Genomic DNA, 15,758 nt, shown 5'->3' with positions numbered 1-15,758 from the left:
TTTGTCAAGTTGACAAAATGAACAATTACACAAGATATAAGTATCTTATATGTATATATACTTTCAAACAATAGAAAGACACTTCTAACTGTCCTCCAAATTTATGAATTATGGAATAGTCTATAATTATTAATCTCCTAGAAGTACAGTAGCATTTTGATTGCACTTTGGAACAATGGGACTAACATATTTGTTTCAATATGTGTGTCATGCTTTATTTAAAAATTATTTTGTCTTTTAATTAATGTATTATGAATAAACTTTTATATGTATGCAGTCACCTATCTCTATTCTGAAATACAAAATATATATTAGTATCTGTGTCTGCTTCCAACACGGTGGCTTATCGTGTGTGTTTGTGTGTGTGTGTGTGTGTGTGTGTGTGTGTGTGTGTGTGTGTGTGTGTGAAGAGCAAAACAGAGTGAGGGCAAGAAGGGTGGGGAGAGAGAATCTGAAATCCTTTTGTTCTGCTTGTAAGCAAACAAGAAACTTTCCAGAATTTCTCAGATGCTGGAAAACATAAACCAATATGAGATTGTCCAGACCAGTACAGAGGTTCTGCAGCTCATAGGCATTATAGCTAGATAGGACCGTTGATGACTTCCCTCTTATGTATGTTTGTGTATGTTTGCATGGCACTTTCTGTTACCAAAAATGCTAGTCCTCAGGAAGGGGGCATTCAGATCAGTGTAGCTCAGGGGTCTCTGTGTCCTTTGTCTGAAGTGCATGGCGTCTTCAACAATAGGGACTTATTTTACATCTCTGTGGAGTAACCAAGGGCAATAGCAATAGCCCGTAATATTTTAGGAGTTTCTTGGCAACTCTCATCAACAACTCAAAGCGAGCTTCTCATACCTGATGTTGGATTTTTGTTAAATGATCTTTGGTTCTTGGAGGGAGCATTGTCAGCCCAGATGAGAAAAATTCATTTAAATTATATATGTATATTTATACATAGGCTTATGTGTATTATAGGTGTTTATTTTCAAAAAAGTCGATCATTATAGTATGACTCCTTATCAGTTTTCCAGACATCTTTACTTTGGTTTTGCCCTCCTCTCTTCTTCTTCTTCTTCTTCTTCTTCTTCTTCTTCTTCTTCTTCTTCTTCTTCTTCTTCTTCTTCTTCTTCTTCTTCTGTGGATATCATTCTATATAAATAAAACACTGATGGCCAGTGACCAGGCAGGAAGTAGGTGGGACAAGGAGAGAGGAGAATTCTGGGAAGCGGAAGGCTGAGGGGGAGACACTGCAGCCACCGCCAGGACAAGCAACATGTAAAGACTCTGGTAAGCCACCAGCCACGTGGCAAGGTATAGATTTATAAAAATGGGTTAATTTAAGATAAAAGAACAGTTAGCAAGAAGCCTGCCATGGCCATACAGTTTATAAGTGATATAAGCATCTGAGTGATTATTTTATAAGTGGATTGTGGGACTGTGGGGCTTGGGGAACCTGGAGAGAAGCCCTCCAGCAACATTCTCCTCCTCCTCCTCCTCCTCCTCCTCCTCCTCCTCCTCCTCCTCCTCCTCCTCCTCCTTCTTCTTCTGTATTTATCTCCCTCTCTTCTACCTGATTAGAGCCTTTCCTTTCCCCCATCAGATCCTGTACCCAGCTATTTCCATCTCTATTGCCCATACTCACCCTGGCATTGGTCTGCCTTTACTTTCCTGGTTGCTGCAATTACACCAGGATATGTGCTCACATCTGAAGATTTGGAAACAGGACTCTCAGATGAGAGAACATGCATTTATATTTCTGGGTCTGGGTGACCTCCCTGGATATAATCTTTTCTAGCTCCATACATTTACCTGCAAAGTTTATGATTTTATTTTTAAAATCTGAATAATATTCCATAGTATATATGTATCACATTTTTATTATCCATCCATTAGTTGAAGGACATTTCATTTTCTTCCCCTATTTCCTGGCTATTGAGAATAGAGCAACAGTGATTATTGCTGAGCAAATATCTGTGGAGTAGGATGTTGTTGTTTGTTTTTTCTCTTTTGGGGGGGCACCACCCAGCTCCCAAATAAATCACACACAGAGGCTTATTCCTAATTATGAATGCCCAGCCTTAGCTTGGCTTAATTTCTAGCCAGCTTTCCTTATCTTAAATTATCCCATCTACCTTTTGCCTCTAGACTTTTCCCATTCTCTTACTTTTGTAAATCCTACTCTTATTCCCTGGCTTGCTGTGAGGCTGGGTGGCTGGCCCCTGATGTCCTCCTCCTTCTCTGGCTCCCTCTTCTTGCAGATTTCTCCTTCCATTTTTTTCTCTTTGCCTGCCAGCCCTGCCTATCCTTTCTCCTGCCTCACTACTAGCTATTCAGCTCTTTATTAGATCATCAGGTGTTTTAGACATCCACAATAACACAGCTTCACAGAGATAAACAAATGCAACATATAAAAGTAACATACCTTAAAATAATATTCCCCACAGGATGTCAACACCTTTGGGTATATACCATCTAACAGATTCTTTTTGGGGGAGGTAGGATAAGAGATTATTTATTCTAAAGTGGAATGTAAATGATCATGTCCCAGGAACACAGATTTTGGTACTTCAAATTTTTATAATAACGCAACAGAGGAAGTCATAAATCAAGGCACTTTTCAAATACATTAAATAGGTGGATTAAAGCAAATGGGGAAACATGTTATAGGCCTCAAGTGATATCTGACAATAGCTTTAGCCTTTTAGTTAGTTGTAAATCTGGTGATCTCTTTGCAGATTCCAAATGATTTACCTAATGGTCACAAAGCTGTTCAGGCAGGTATAGAGGAAGGGGGTAAATGGCTATTAAGGGGACTAAAGATAGTCTGAGATGATGTGTAATTAGGCTTGGACCTGCAGCATCTGAAGCTCTGATGAGTTAGTCAGCTTTGTAGGTGGTTCACTTGCAAGTGCAGCCAGCATCTCCCTGGGAATTTTTGTTCACAATGTACAGCAATCCAACAGGTTCCTAACAAGATTTCTTAAAGAGAGTATCTCATCTCCGTTTTGTTCCTATTGTCATGATAAGTTAAGGTCATTTAAAAGTATTTGTAATCTTAAAAAGCTGAGTTTTTCATTTTAATTTATGGTATCATTAAATCATAAAGAACAAAAGTTCCCATCAATAAAATGACCAGGAGAATCAGAGAACGTTTGTGCTGTGATGCTTGAGTAGTGACTTCAGTGCCTGACTGCTTCTGTGTGTGTAGAACATGGGAACAAGGATGGAAAAGCACATCACCTGTGCTTTACGTTTTCTCCACTAAAATGTCAAAAATGTTGGCATCCTCCAGGAGAAGCTTTCTGTGCTGCTGCTTTGTCACCATTTTTAGCACCAATCAGAAGTCTTCCCCGACAACCGGCACCCTCAGGATGTGTCCTTTTCCCCTCTAAGATATTCAGTTCCCTGGTGTGTGTGTGTGTGTGTGTGTGTGTGTGTGTGTGTGTGTGTGTGTTTGTTTGAGTGCATATGTATGTGTGTGAGGATATGTGCACATATGTGTGCATGTGTGTATGAGTGTGCATCTGTGTTTACACAAACACAGAGAGATTAGGACTAAGGAGACTTTGATTTCAGAACCTATGTAACTTTTCAAAGAGCTGTGAAGGATTCGTAGTTTTTATTATGTTCAGTTTCCTAGAAATTTCAATTAAACAGAACATTGATTCACCACTTACCCTGCCATCTCAAAACTCTCACTAAACTTCTTGGCAGGATTTGAGGTTCTTAAAATATTGGGTCTATTGTCTTCTCTCCTATTTCTTCACAAAATTAACCACAGAAAGTATGGGTGTTCTCTGATATTTTGACGTGATGGGACTGTGAGAAAGTGCAAGAACTTTGACACTGAATTTCCTTTCAGTGATGGCTGTGACTTGGTTTCTAAGTCAACTTGCCACAAATTAGAATTTCCTGAAGAGGACGAATCAACTGAGGAAATGCCTTTATTAATGTAGGAAGACCTTCTCCAAATGAGGGTGGCACTTTCTGGAAGCATTTCAGATGAACAGGGCACAGCAGAGGACAATTATTCACCTTTTTCTCTGTTGGCCTCCTCTATTAGCAGTGAGGTGATCCACTCTGCTGCTGTTGCTGCCGCTGCCACTTTGGCTTCCTTCTGATATCAGAACCAGCATTTCAAGGCTTCCATCATGGATTAAGGACCAGCAACTCTCCAAGAACCTTCCCAGGCTTTCGTACCAAATTGGGACTGCTGAGGAACCCAGCTAACATGTGAGACTCTCAGACTCTCAGAATAACTGTTGTTCTTATTTCAACATAAGGGACTTAAATTATATTCACATATACACACACATATATATGTTTGTACACACATAAATACATATATTTATATAATATTCATTCTATCAGTTCCATTCCTTTAGAAAACCCTGACTAATATACTAGCCACTAGAAAGAGAAAGCATACTTTGAAATTATGTTAACAGACATAATTTAACTTTGATAATTATGTTAACAGACTAATGCTAGAGTATCTATTTGTCTTTTCTTTCAGAGATAATAATTTAAATTCAAGTACTATATTTTGCTTCAGTCAAGAAAATAAGCTAATTTTCCATTCAAGCTCACATTTTTGTGGAAAGACATATTGTGGTTTAAACATATTTATTATAATTGTTATTTGTGTCTCTCTGTGTGTGTACAGTGGTGTGTTTCTGTGTTCACATGCACACAGAAACACACATACACACACACACACACATACACACACACACTGGTGTTCATGGCAGTCAGAGGGCCAATTTGAGGAATTAGTCCTGTTCTTTCACCTTTATGTGGATTCCTTAATTTGAATGAAATCGATTCACAGATGTCTGTGGCAAACTCTTTTCTCTGCTGAGATATCTTACCAGTTCCTGACTGTGTTCTTTGCATCCATCCCATGTAGTGTAGGCTACCCTTTATGCATAGATTTTTGCACAAAATCACATTCATACTACCAAGAAGGCAGAAAAAATTATTGAATGCTTAGTTGTTGATAAAATACCCATTCCGTTATCACATGTCATCTGTGACCGTGTTTTTATGAAGCAGAAGAGGTTTGCTAGTTGTGCGGCTGTGGAGCCATGGTTTCTATATGTTACCTAAAGGTGTAACAGTTATTAAATGCATCCAGTATATTACATAAATATTAGTTTGTTTTAAGGATCACGACCTGGCCACATCTTGCCCCATAACAAACAGAGTGATCTGCATTTCAGAAGGGTTATCTGTGGAAAACAAAGTGTTTGATGATGATTTTCTTGTGCCTACTCATATTTATGCTTTGTACCTGTTTTATGGAAGTTTTTGAAAAATATTAGAAAAAGATCATTTTATTTGAGAAACACTCCCTTTCCCTATTGAAAATCACCACAGTTGGGCTGCAGAGATGGCGCAGACGTTAAGAGCACTGGCAGAGGTCCTGGGTTCAATTCCCAGTAACCACATGGTGGCTCACAGCCATCTATAAAAATGAAATCTTGTGCCCTCTTCTGGTATTCAGGAATACATGCAGGAAGAACCCTGTATATATAATAATTTTTAAAAAAGAAAATTACCACAGTTGCTGATTGCATGATGAGAGAGGAACAGCAAGCACCCCGCCACCTCACTTGAAGCTCAGATCACTAGAGTAAAACTTGACTGACATATGATGAACTAGCTTTCCAGAGCTTGCCTGGACTAGGAGTGCAACTCTGTCAGAGTTACCAGTGATTCTTTTAATGACTTGTTTCTGGCATCTGAGCACAAGGTAGAATCATTCACCCTCAGATTCCTCAGAGTTAAGCATGGCTGCCTCAGAGAGGGTTTCTATCAATGTGATGAAACCCCATGACCAAAAGCAACTTGGGGAAGAAAGGGTTTATTCCTCATAAATTTTCAGGCAGCAGTCCATCACTGAAGGAACTCAGGGCAGGAACCTGGATGCAGGAGCTGATGCAGAGGCCATGGAGGGGTGCTGTGTAGTGACTTACTTTATGGCTTGCTCAGCCTGCTTTCAGACAGAATCCAGGAACAAGGGTGACCCACTCACAATTGGATGAGCCCTCTCTAATCAATCACTAATTAAGAAAATGTCTTACAGCCGGATCTTATGGAGACATTTTCTCTATTGGGGTTCCCTGTTTTCAGATGACTTTAGCTTGTGTCAAGTTGACAGAAAATTAGCCAGCACAGTAGCCAACCAACATCCATATGAATTTTTCTTCCTTCTTTCCTTCCTTTCTGTGGGGACCTGCCCCACCAGGAACTTAGGTCACCTTGTGAAGAAGTGGCCTGGAACAGAGGAAAGGTAAGTGGGAGCTGCTGGTCTGTACCCCAGCCTCCCTCTTACCCGGAGACACAGGGGGGAGTCAAGTCAAGCAAGAACTCCTTTATTGATAGGTAGTAAGCCTCTTTTATACCAGAAAACCTCAGAACCCTAGGAGGGGGTGAAGGAACCAACCAATCATTTTAAAGGTCACCCTATTTATAGGTTGTTTATGTCCTGACATCATCTACTGGTTTTAGTATCTTATCTTAGCATAAATAATTTGAGCTAACTTTCTTTCTCACTATTCATCTCTAATCTCCATACAAACAATCCAAGCTAACTTCCTCTTAGCCATCCTTTGTATCTATTCTCTGCACAAACAGCTTAAACTAACTTCCTCTGGTACCATTTGTATCCACTTTCTGCACAAACAGCTTAAAGCTTAAGCTCTATTTATCTGAATTTCTCTTGGCGCCCTCTTTGCAGCTCACGTATGCCCCACGCCTGCCTTCCTTCCTTCCTTCCTTCCTTCCTTCCTTCCTTCCTTCCTTCCTTCCTTCCTTGCTTCCTTTCTCCTTTCCATTCCTGTCTTCCCACATCCTTCGTGTGTGTGTGTGTGTGTGTGTGTGTGTGTGTGTGTGTGTGTGTGTTGCAGAAATCAAATCTCGGCCCCATATGGTGTAGTCAAGCACAAGACTGAGCCATATCCTGCATGAAAAACTTTTAAGAACTAGATAAAGATTTGCTGCCACCATGCTTCCTACTATTGGAGAAGAGTTATCAGGATGAGGCTTTGTCTTCCTGAGTCATAGGTTAACCAAGATGAGGAGAAGACCCTGTTGACCTACATTGCATGGGTAATGTGCATATAAAACATTATATTATGCCAATTCATGAATTTATTTTTTCTCCCTATTCTATAACCTAATTCATCTCAATTGAAAAGACACTTATGCAAAATGCTGGAATTCCATTTCCAATGCCTATCGCTGCTCCCTCTTTCTCTTTCATTTATGACATCTGTCTGGGCAACACCCAGGAAGACTTAGTGCCCTTTGTGAATTCATGAGTTTAAGGAATCATCTAGATTTTATCTTTCAAGAAGATGAGCAAGATAGGCTATAAAACACATTCTTAAAGTGTTCACCAGATGAAGTAGTATGCCCTGAAGAAAAGAGACACCACATACCTTCATTTTATTCTCTCCTAAAATACCTCGCAAATTCCTATCAACTCATTGCTTCCGATTTATGTGCATGAATGCGTTCCTGGCAAAATTACAAAATTCAACCCCCATAATTCTTCAAAAGTCTACCTCTGGGCAATACATATAATCAACCAAAAGATTAAAACTTGGACTCTTAAAATGTCATTTTTATCTTCAGCATTTGCAAAGCAATTACCAACTTCTCTTAGATTTAAGACCATCAGAGTCTCTTGTTAAGTATACTTGCCAAAGTATTTTGTTGCCAGCTGAAAGCATGTTATAAAGCACAGAGTTCAGTCCCTAGAGTTACTGGCCAGGGGTTTCCTGGAGATTCCCAAAACAATACATCCTATTGCCACTGCTTTGTGTTGCCCACAAATGCTTGATAATTGAAGACACCATATATGTTGGTCACAGGATGTGAAGATATGAAGCTGCCACTGACCAGAAAGGCTTCTTCCCTGATGGCTGCATTCCATATCTTGGAAGGTGCTGTGTAGGAAGGTGAGCGACAAAAGTTAACAGTCTTACCCAGCTGTTAACCCAGTGGACTGCAGTAACAATCAACCTGGAAAGCTATGACCATGGGTGCAATGGTGGCATGATGTCATAGAGTTATCGTCACTGTCTTATTTGATTTAAGGTTTACTCCGCAGGAGGAAATGGGTGCCAAGTACTTTAAACATGGCCAAGGGCACATGGTTGAAGAGTTCACAGTCCAAAGAGGTGGATCGACTTCTACCATTCCGCTAAATGCATCTAGTATCAAACTGCCCTTGAATTTCATATATTTATATCCTTAGATTAGCACCACACTTAGACCCTATCAGAGAAGTTTCATTGTTTAATGCATGGTGGTTAACCCAAAAACTCACAACTGAGCAAAGTGCAGTGAACAAGTGTCAATTGCAGAAGATGGGGTGGAAAGATTATAAAAGCAGGGGGTTAGGGAATACTAAAGGAAAGTAGCAATAAAATTACTTGTAACCACATTCTGCTATACTCATAGATCAGTGCCTTGCTCAGTTATCGTCAGAGAAGCTTCCTCCTGCAGCAGATGGGAACAAATGCAGAGACCCACTGCTGGACAATGTGCACAGAATGATAGACTTTAAAATAGTCCATCCTAAATGGATGTCTCCATCAAATCCCTCCCCTCAGGGATCAGAGAACTCTGTGGATGAGGAGGAGGTAAGATTGTAAGAGCCAGTGGGATCAATGACACCAAGGAAACAGTGTCTTCCAGATGCAAACAAGACTGCCCCACATAGGAACATTTGTGCATCACACACAGGGCCTGCACAGGTCTGAGGCAGATGCAGTCCCAGAACTGAGAGGGGAGATAGACACAAACCCCCAGCCCTAACCATGAAGCTATCATTAATTGTAGTCACTTACAAAGGAAAAATTAGTTTTCTCCCATAGAGGCTCACTGGGTATACAAACCACATGAAAGGGCAAGGCATAGATGGCCAATGCAAAACAAACTCAATGGTTTTGAGTTTAAATGGAGTTGTTTTACCTCACAGTCTTTGTACAGTCCTCCCTGCCCGCATCTCTGTGTGTTTCTTGTCCTTTTTCTCTGGCCCCTTTTTTTTCTGTTTGTTTGAATATTTATGCTATGGATTACTTGTTTTTACTTAGTCTTATTTGATCTTATTATCATTATCATTATTTTAGATGCCTGTTTGTATTCTAACAAGAGAGAGAAAGTGTATGGATTTGGATGGGTGGGGAAGTAGAGAGGATACGGGATGAATTGGGGGAGAGGGAGCAGTAATAAGAATATATTGTATGGCAAAAAGTCTATCCTTAATAAAATATAAATAAATAAATTTTTAAAAAGAAAAAAAGAAAAGACAGGCTGGAGATATGGGTCAATGGTTAAGTGCACTGGCTGCTCTTCTGGCGGACCCAAATTCAGTCCCAACTTCCAACACAGACATGGTGGCTCACAACTCTCTCTAACTTCAGTCCCAGGGCATCACACTTTCTCTTTTGCCCTTCAAGAGCACTACACACATGTGATGGACAGACACATAAAAAGATAAAACACTCACACAAAAAGTAAAAAAAATGTAGAAAAATAGAAAATAAGAAGAAAAGAACGAGGAGACTAAATTAGGAGAGGGAGGAGAGGTTGGGATGGTCTAGAAGGAGGTGGGGGAGCATATAGGAGTGAATATGGTCAAAATATTTTGTATGAAATGCTCAAAGAATTAATAAAAGTAGTATGTCTTCAAAGAAGAATATAAATAATTTCAAAACTTGATCCTAATAATTACATCTTTTCTTGTATCATAGAATCTGCTATAACATACAACAGGCAATTTTGAAAATAAGAGTCACAGTGTTTTCCTAGAAATAAATTCCATAAAAGTGCAAGAATACTCTTTTCTTTCTTATCTACTCTTTTGATGTTATAAACCTCAATCCCTGATGAATTCTGTATTCTAAGAGCTTAAGGCATACTTCAATCCAGTAGTGAAAGTTTGGGAATGTATTTGCTGGGACTTCCTTTTGTTTTTCTTTAAACCGTATTTAATCTTTACATTGTGGAGAACTCTGGGATTTTGCAGGACAAGTAAATAAACATCAGCATCTTGCTAGCTGATTTGTCAACCCAGAAGGATAATGCAACAGAAAAGAACTGAACGCAGGTTGACCAATTTAGATTATGAATTGTAGGATAAAGGATTTTTTTCATTAATGCAATTCCTAATATGTTTAGAGTAAACATCAATTAATTTGATTGAGTGAAAAGCTGAAAAAGGAATAGCATGGATGAGCCATAGAAACTCAGAAGGCTCTGGTCCCTGCTCTGTAGAAGTATTTTAGAATATTTGCATGTTCTCTTTTGGAGCATTGAAGAATTGAAGATACAGTGAGCTCATCTAAGATATTAAATATGTCCCTGTCTTACTTATATCCATTGCTGTGATAAAATACTCTGAAAAAAATTCAAGAGAGAAAGGCTTAACTTCTGGCTTGTAGTTTGAGGTATTTTTCCACCATGGTTTTGAAGTCAGGGAAGAGGAAGATGGGTTGCTTGTGCTCAGCATACTTTCTCCATTTTATACACTCCAGGATCCTAGCCCAGAGAATGGTGTCACCCACAGTGGTTAGGTCTTCCCACTTCAATTACCCTAATCAAGATAATTCCTCACAGGCCTTGACAGGTACCTGGACACCTGTCTTCCAAGGTTCTAGATCTCATTCAGTTGACAACTGAGATGAACTATCACAGGCTCATCAGAAATATAGAACTGCAAGTCAAGTCAGTAAATACTTGCTCACTGCTTATTTAATACATATAGATTTCTAGCTACATGATGAAAATATAATTTCAATGGTGATCTCAACAATGTTGTTTGAACTTAACTTGTAAGTTACTACTGAAAATCACAATCAAAAGCAAATTAATTATCCACAAAGGTACTCATCATTTAGCCTCAGTATTTTTCTCTTAAGTACTACATTTTATGTTGCAACAGAATCTTGCATGGTTTTAAACACAGTTATGGAATCACTAAAATTAATATGAAAACCCTACTGTACAGACCAAACAATGTTTAGTTTCTTCATAAATACAGTGTGTTGTGGAATATTAGTTGAAGATGTGTTACATTTGTTTATGCTGTGGAACATTTGTTTAATGATGCAAAGATGTGTTGCATTCTTTTATGTTGCATTTGTTTAACTCTGTGAAGCTGTGTTACTTTGCCTGCCTGAAACACCTGATTGGTCTAATAAAGATCTGAATGGTCAATATCTAGGCATGGGAGGGGGCAAATAGGAGGGACTTGCAGGTAGAGAGAATAAATAGAAGGAGAAGAACATAAGAGAGGAGCAAAGGAGAAATGAAAAAAAAAGAGGAGAGGAGGATCCTAGGGTCCAGCCACTCAGCAACACAGCCAGTCACGGAGTAAGAAGGAAAGAAAAGATATATAAAAGAAAAAGGTAAAAGCCCAGAAGCAGAAGGTAGATAGAATAATTTAAGAAAAGCTGACTAGAAATAAGCCAAGCTGAAGCCAGGCATTTGTAAACAATAATACACTTCCATGTATTTATTTGGGACCTGGGTGGTGGGGTCCCCAAAGAGCAAAAGAGTAAGAACAAGACAAAACAAACAACAATAGTGTCTGGTGCGTTCCACATTTTCATCGAGGGGTGCCTACTTCAGAGCACAGCTTTTACATGTGAACACATCCACCCAAGATACCTTTGTCTGCATGATCCTATCCTTGTCATTGTCCTCTGGTAGTATCACAAAACCTGAAAACTTTTCATAAGAAGAACGACCAGCCTCTTTTGTAGAGTCTATGCTGACAAAATTGTTCCTGGTACCAGTGGACATCTTGAGCAGATTATCTTGGCACCAGTGGACCTTGTGAGTAGGTCATCCTGGTACCAGTGTACCTCATGAGCAGGTAATCTTGGTACCAGTGTGCTTCCTGAGCAGATCATGATACACATTTGACAGGATCACAGATGCTGCCTCTCTCTTCCTTCCAGACAGCCTTTTTGCTCTGTGAGCACTGAGCTGATTAGGATGTAAGCGAAGCTTGGACAATTCAAACCAAATGAAAGAGAACAGAAGGGTCATTTGATAAAGGGTTGTCAAAACAGGGGCCTCATATATGAAAATGAATCATCTTATATTACTAAATAAAGACAATTAAATGAAAAGGAAAGTTCTTAAAATGAAAGCAAATTGTATTCCTTATTATCCAACATCATCCAATACCTGTCTCTATTTCCTCACACCTGCTTTGACATTTCAATAGACTAAGGCAGAAACAAAGAGAATGTGGCATATGAAGAGGAAAAAAAAACATTTTTTTTCTGATCTGAGTCTATATTTTTAGCATATTACTTCTAAAGCTGGAGTTTGGGGTCTGAAGAGATGGCTCAATGGTTAAGAGCACTGACTGCTCTTTCAGAGGTCCAGGGTTCAAACCCACACCTATATGGTGACTCATAACCATCTCTAATACCCTCTTCAGGCCTCCCAGGGCACTGCATTCAGGCAGTGCAGACATACATGCAGGTAAAACATCCATCCATAAAAATAAGTAAAAAATTTTAAATAAATAATTAAAAGTGGGATTTATGTTTCATGTAACTTTATAGTAATCACAGAAATTGTCACTTTATGCCTCAAAAGCATGTGGCACCGGGCAGTGGTGACATATACCTTTAATCCCAGCACTCCAGCACTCTGGAGGCAGAGGCAGCTGAATCTCTGTGAGTTCAAGGCCAACTGGTCTATAGAGTGAGTTCCAGGACAGGCTCCAAATGCTACACAGAGAAACCCTGTATTGAAAAAAAAAAAAAAGAAAGAAAAGAAAAAGCCAGGCAGTGGTGGTGCACGCCTTTGATCCCAGCACTCGGGAGGCAGAGCCAGGCGGATCTCTGTGAGTTCGAGGCCAGCCTGGTCTATGGAGCGAGATCCAGGAAAGGCGCAAAACTACACAGAGAAACCCTATCTCGAAAAACCAAAAAAAAGCATGTGGCTGTGGCACCTGAGAGGCTACCCATACTCCAGTAGAGGGCCCTGTACTCCTGTACTCACTCACATACAAGACACAAGCAGCATTAAGCAAACACAATGTTTTCTGTTTGTTTTTTAAAGAGTACATTGTGGTGGTAATCTAATTGTACTGAATTATTATTTTGATTGTATGTTAATAAATAAAGTTGTCTGGGGGTCAGAGCTATTAGAGCCATAGCAAGAGTGTGGCAGTGGTGGCACACGCCTTTAATCCCATAAGATCTCTGTGTGTTCAGGGATATAGCCAGCATTGGAGACATATGCCTTTAAGACCTAGGGGGCTGTATATTCAGACAGTGACGAGGCAGTCATGTGTTTGGGTTTACAACCAATGAGAAGGCAGAACAACATACTATAAAAAAAGGAACCGACAGGAAGTAGGTCTCTTTTCGCGAAGCTGGGACAGCAGGAGGAAGGGTGAGATTTAGCTCTGAGCTCTGACCTCTCGGCTTTCTCTTTTACATTGTTTCTGTGTTTCTTATTTAATAAGACGGTTGGTTACATCAATAGTACATGAAATTAGGAGAAGAAATGTTGAGAGCGCTGGGGATGCTGTGAATGTGTTGCTTTGATTGATTAATAAATAAAACACTGATTGGCCAGTAGCCAGGCAGGAAATATAGTATAGGCAGGATAAGCAGAGAAGAGAATTCTGGGAATAGGAAGGCTGAGTCAGGAGTCACAAGCCAGAAACAGAGGAAGCATAATGTGAAAGTATCGGTAAGACAAAAGCCACATGGCAACTTATAGATGAATAGAAATGGGTTAATTTAAGATATAAAAACTAGACAGCAAGAAGCCTGTGTAACTAGAGTTTTCTTGCCTTGCCCACAGACAGGACAAATCTTTGTCACCTGCCAGTCCCACAGATGCTCAGACCCAACCAAGTAAACACAGATACTTATATTGCTTACAAACTGTATGGCCATGGCAGGCTTCTTTCTAACTGTTCTTACAGCTTAAATTAATCCATTTTCATAAATCTATACCTTGCCACGTGGCTTGTGGCTTACCGGTGGGTGTCTTTACATGCTTCTTGTCATGGTGGTGGCTGGGAGTGACTCCTTCTGCCTTCCTGTTCTTTCTTTTCTCCTCTCTGTTAGTCCCGCCTATACTTCCTGCCTAGCCACTGGCCAATCAGTGTTTTATTTATTGACCAATCAAAGCATCAGATTTGACATACAGACCATTTCACAGCTCTTCCCCTATTTTTTTTTTTTTTTTCAAACAGGAAGGTTTTAACTTTTACACATCTCTAAAGCCAGCTTGGTATATTTGGGAATTTGGGCATAGCTTCTCTTACTACTTCCTGCTGGAGGGGGACGCTGTATCTTATGGGGACACAAAGAAAATTTAAGGATCATGGAGTAGTCTGTGAGACTGTATCATCTGAGCCAGTTGCCTTGAAATGATTCTGGATGTTGGATCATCTGGACCATGGTGTCATCAGAGACCTTTCAGGTGGTCTTGGCTGGTCAAACCTGATGTATCTTAATCTGGAACAAATCCATAGCCTCTGGCTTTCTGTAGAAACAAAAGCAGAGCCTCCTTTCCAAAGCAACATATCCTTACATCCAAATTTTGAAGTCAAGGTACCTTTAAAATATACATTTTGGCATAACTCAACAGCTTTTGCAATCAAATGTTTTTCTTCAGTTACGAATATCAAAGAGAACATAATCCAGATTCTCTGTGTGATACCCATCTTTATGTGGCTTATTTTTTATATTACCTTGAGCCTATTGCTTTAAGCTGCAGCCTTTTAAGCCTGAAATGGTGCTGTGGCTGCTGGCTCCACCCACTTCAGCTTCCCAACATGGCAGTGGTACGTTTTCCACCAGCTCTGGGAGCCATCATGGGTCTATGCTTTTATCTAAGCAGCATGTAGCCCAGAAACCTCTTTTTTTGTTTTGTACTAGAAAAGGCTAAATCCACCACGCAGCTTAATGTGCCACTTGCAGAGCCCTCATTCCCGCCATACTGCAGGTCGAACGCACATGCCAGGAACCCGCCATAGTAGCTCAAACATGTAGGCTGCCACTAACTTGAGAGAAACAACTAGGAACTGTTTTTAGCTCCATTTTAGAATCATTTTACTCAGGTTTTAGGTGAAAACTCTTGCCAACACGTTGGGCACCAATTGTAACTAGAGTTTTCTTGCCTTGCCCACAGTCAGGACAAATCTTTGTCACCTGCCAGTCCCATAGATGCTCAGACCCAACCAAGTAAACACAGATACTTATATTGCTTACAAACTGTATGGCCATGGCAGGCTTCTTTCTAACTGTTCTTACAGCTTAAATTAATCCATTTTCATAAATCTGTACCTTGCCACGTGGCTTGTGGCTTACTGGTGTGTGTCTTTACATGCTTCTTGTCATGGTGGTGGCTGGCAGTGACTCCTTCTGCCTTCCTGTTCTTTCTTTTCTCCTCTCTGTTAGTCCCGCCTATACTTCCTGCCTAGCCACTGGCCAATCAGTGTTTTATTTATTGACCAATCAGAGCAACAGATTTGACATAGACCATCCCACAGCAAGCCCGAGCCATTAGGCCAAACAGTTTAAGTAATATAAGTGTCTGTGTGTTTATTGGGTCTGAGTGGCTACGGGCCTGGGATGGACTGGAGATAACTCCAGCAATATGGGAGAAATAAGGAGAGAGGTGGATGGATTTAATTAAAATGCATTATATACAGGTATGAAACTCTAAAAAAAATGCACAAAATAGTAACAGCATTATGC

The sequence above is a fragment of the Peromyscus leucopus genome, chromosome 5 (assembly GCF_004664715.2).
Source record: "Peromyscus leucopus breed LL Stock chromosome 5, UCI_PerLeu_2.1, whole genome shotgun sequence".
Classification (NCBI taxonomy): Eukaryota; Metazoa; Chordata; class Mammalia; order Rodentia; family Cricetidae; genus Peromyscus; species Peromyscus leucopus.
The sequence above is the reverse complement of the archived record's forward strand: the minus strand, read 5'-3'. Positions refer to the sequence as shown.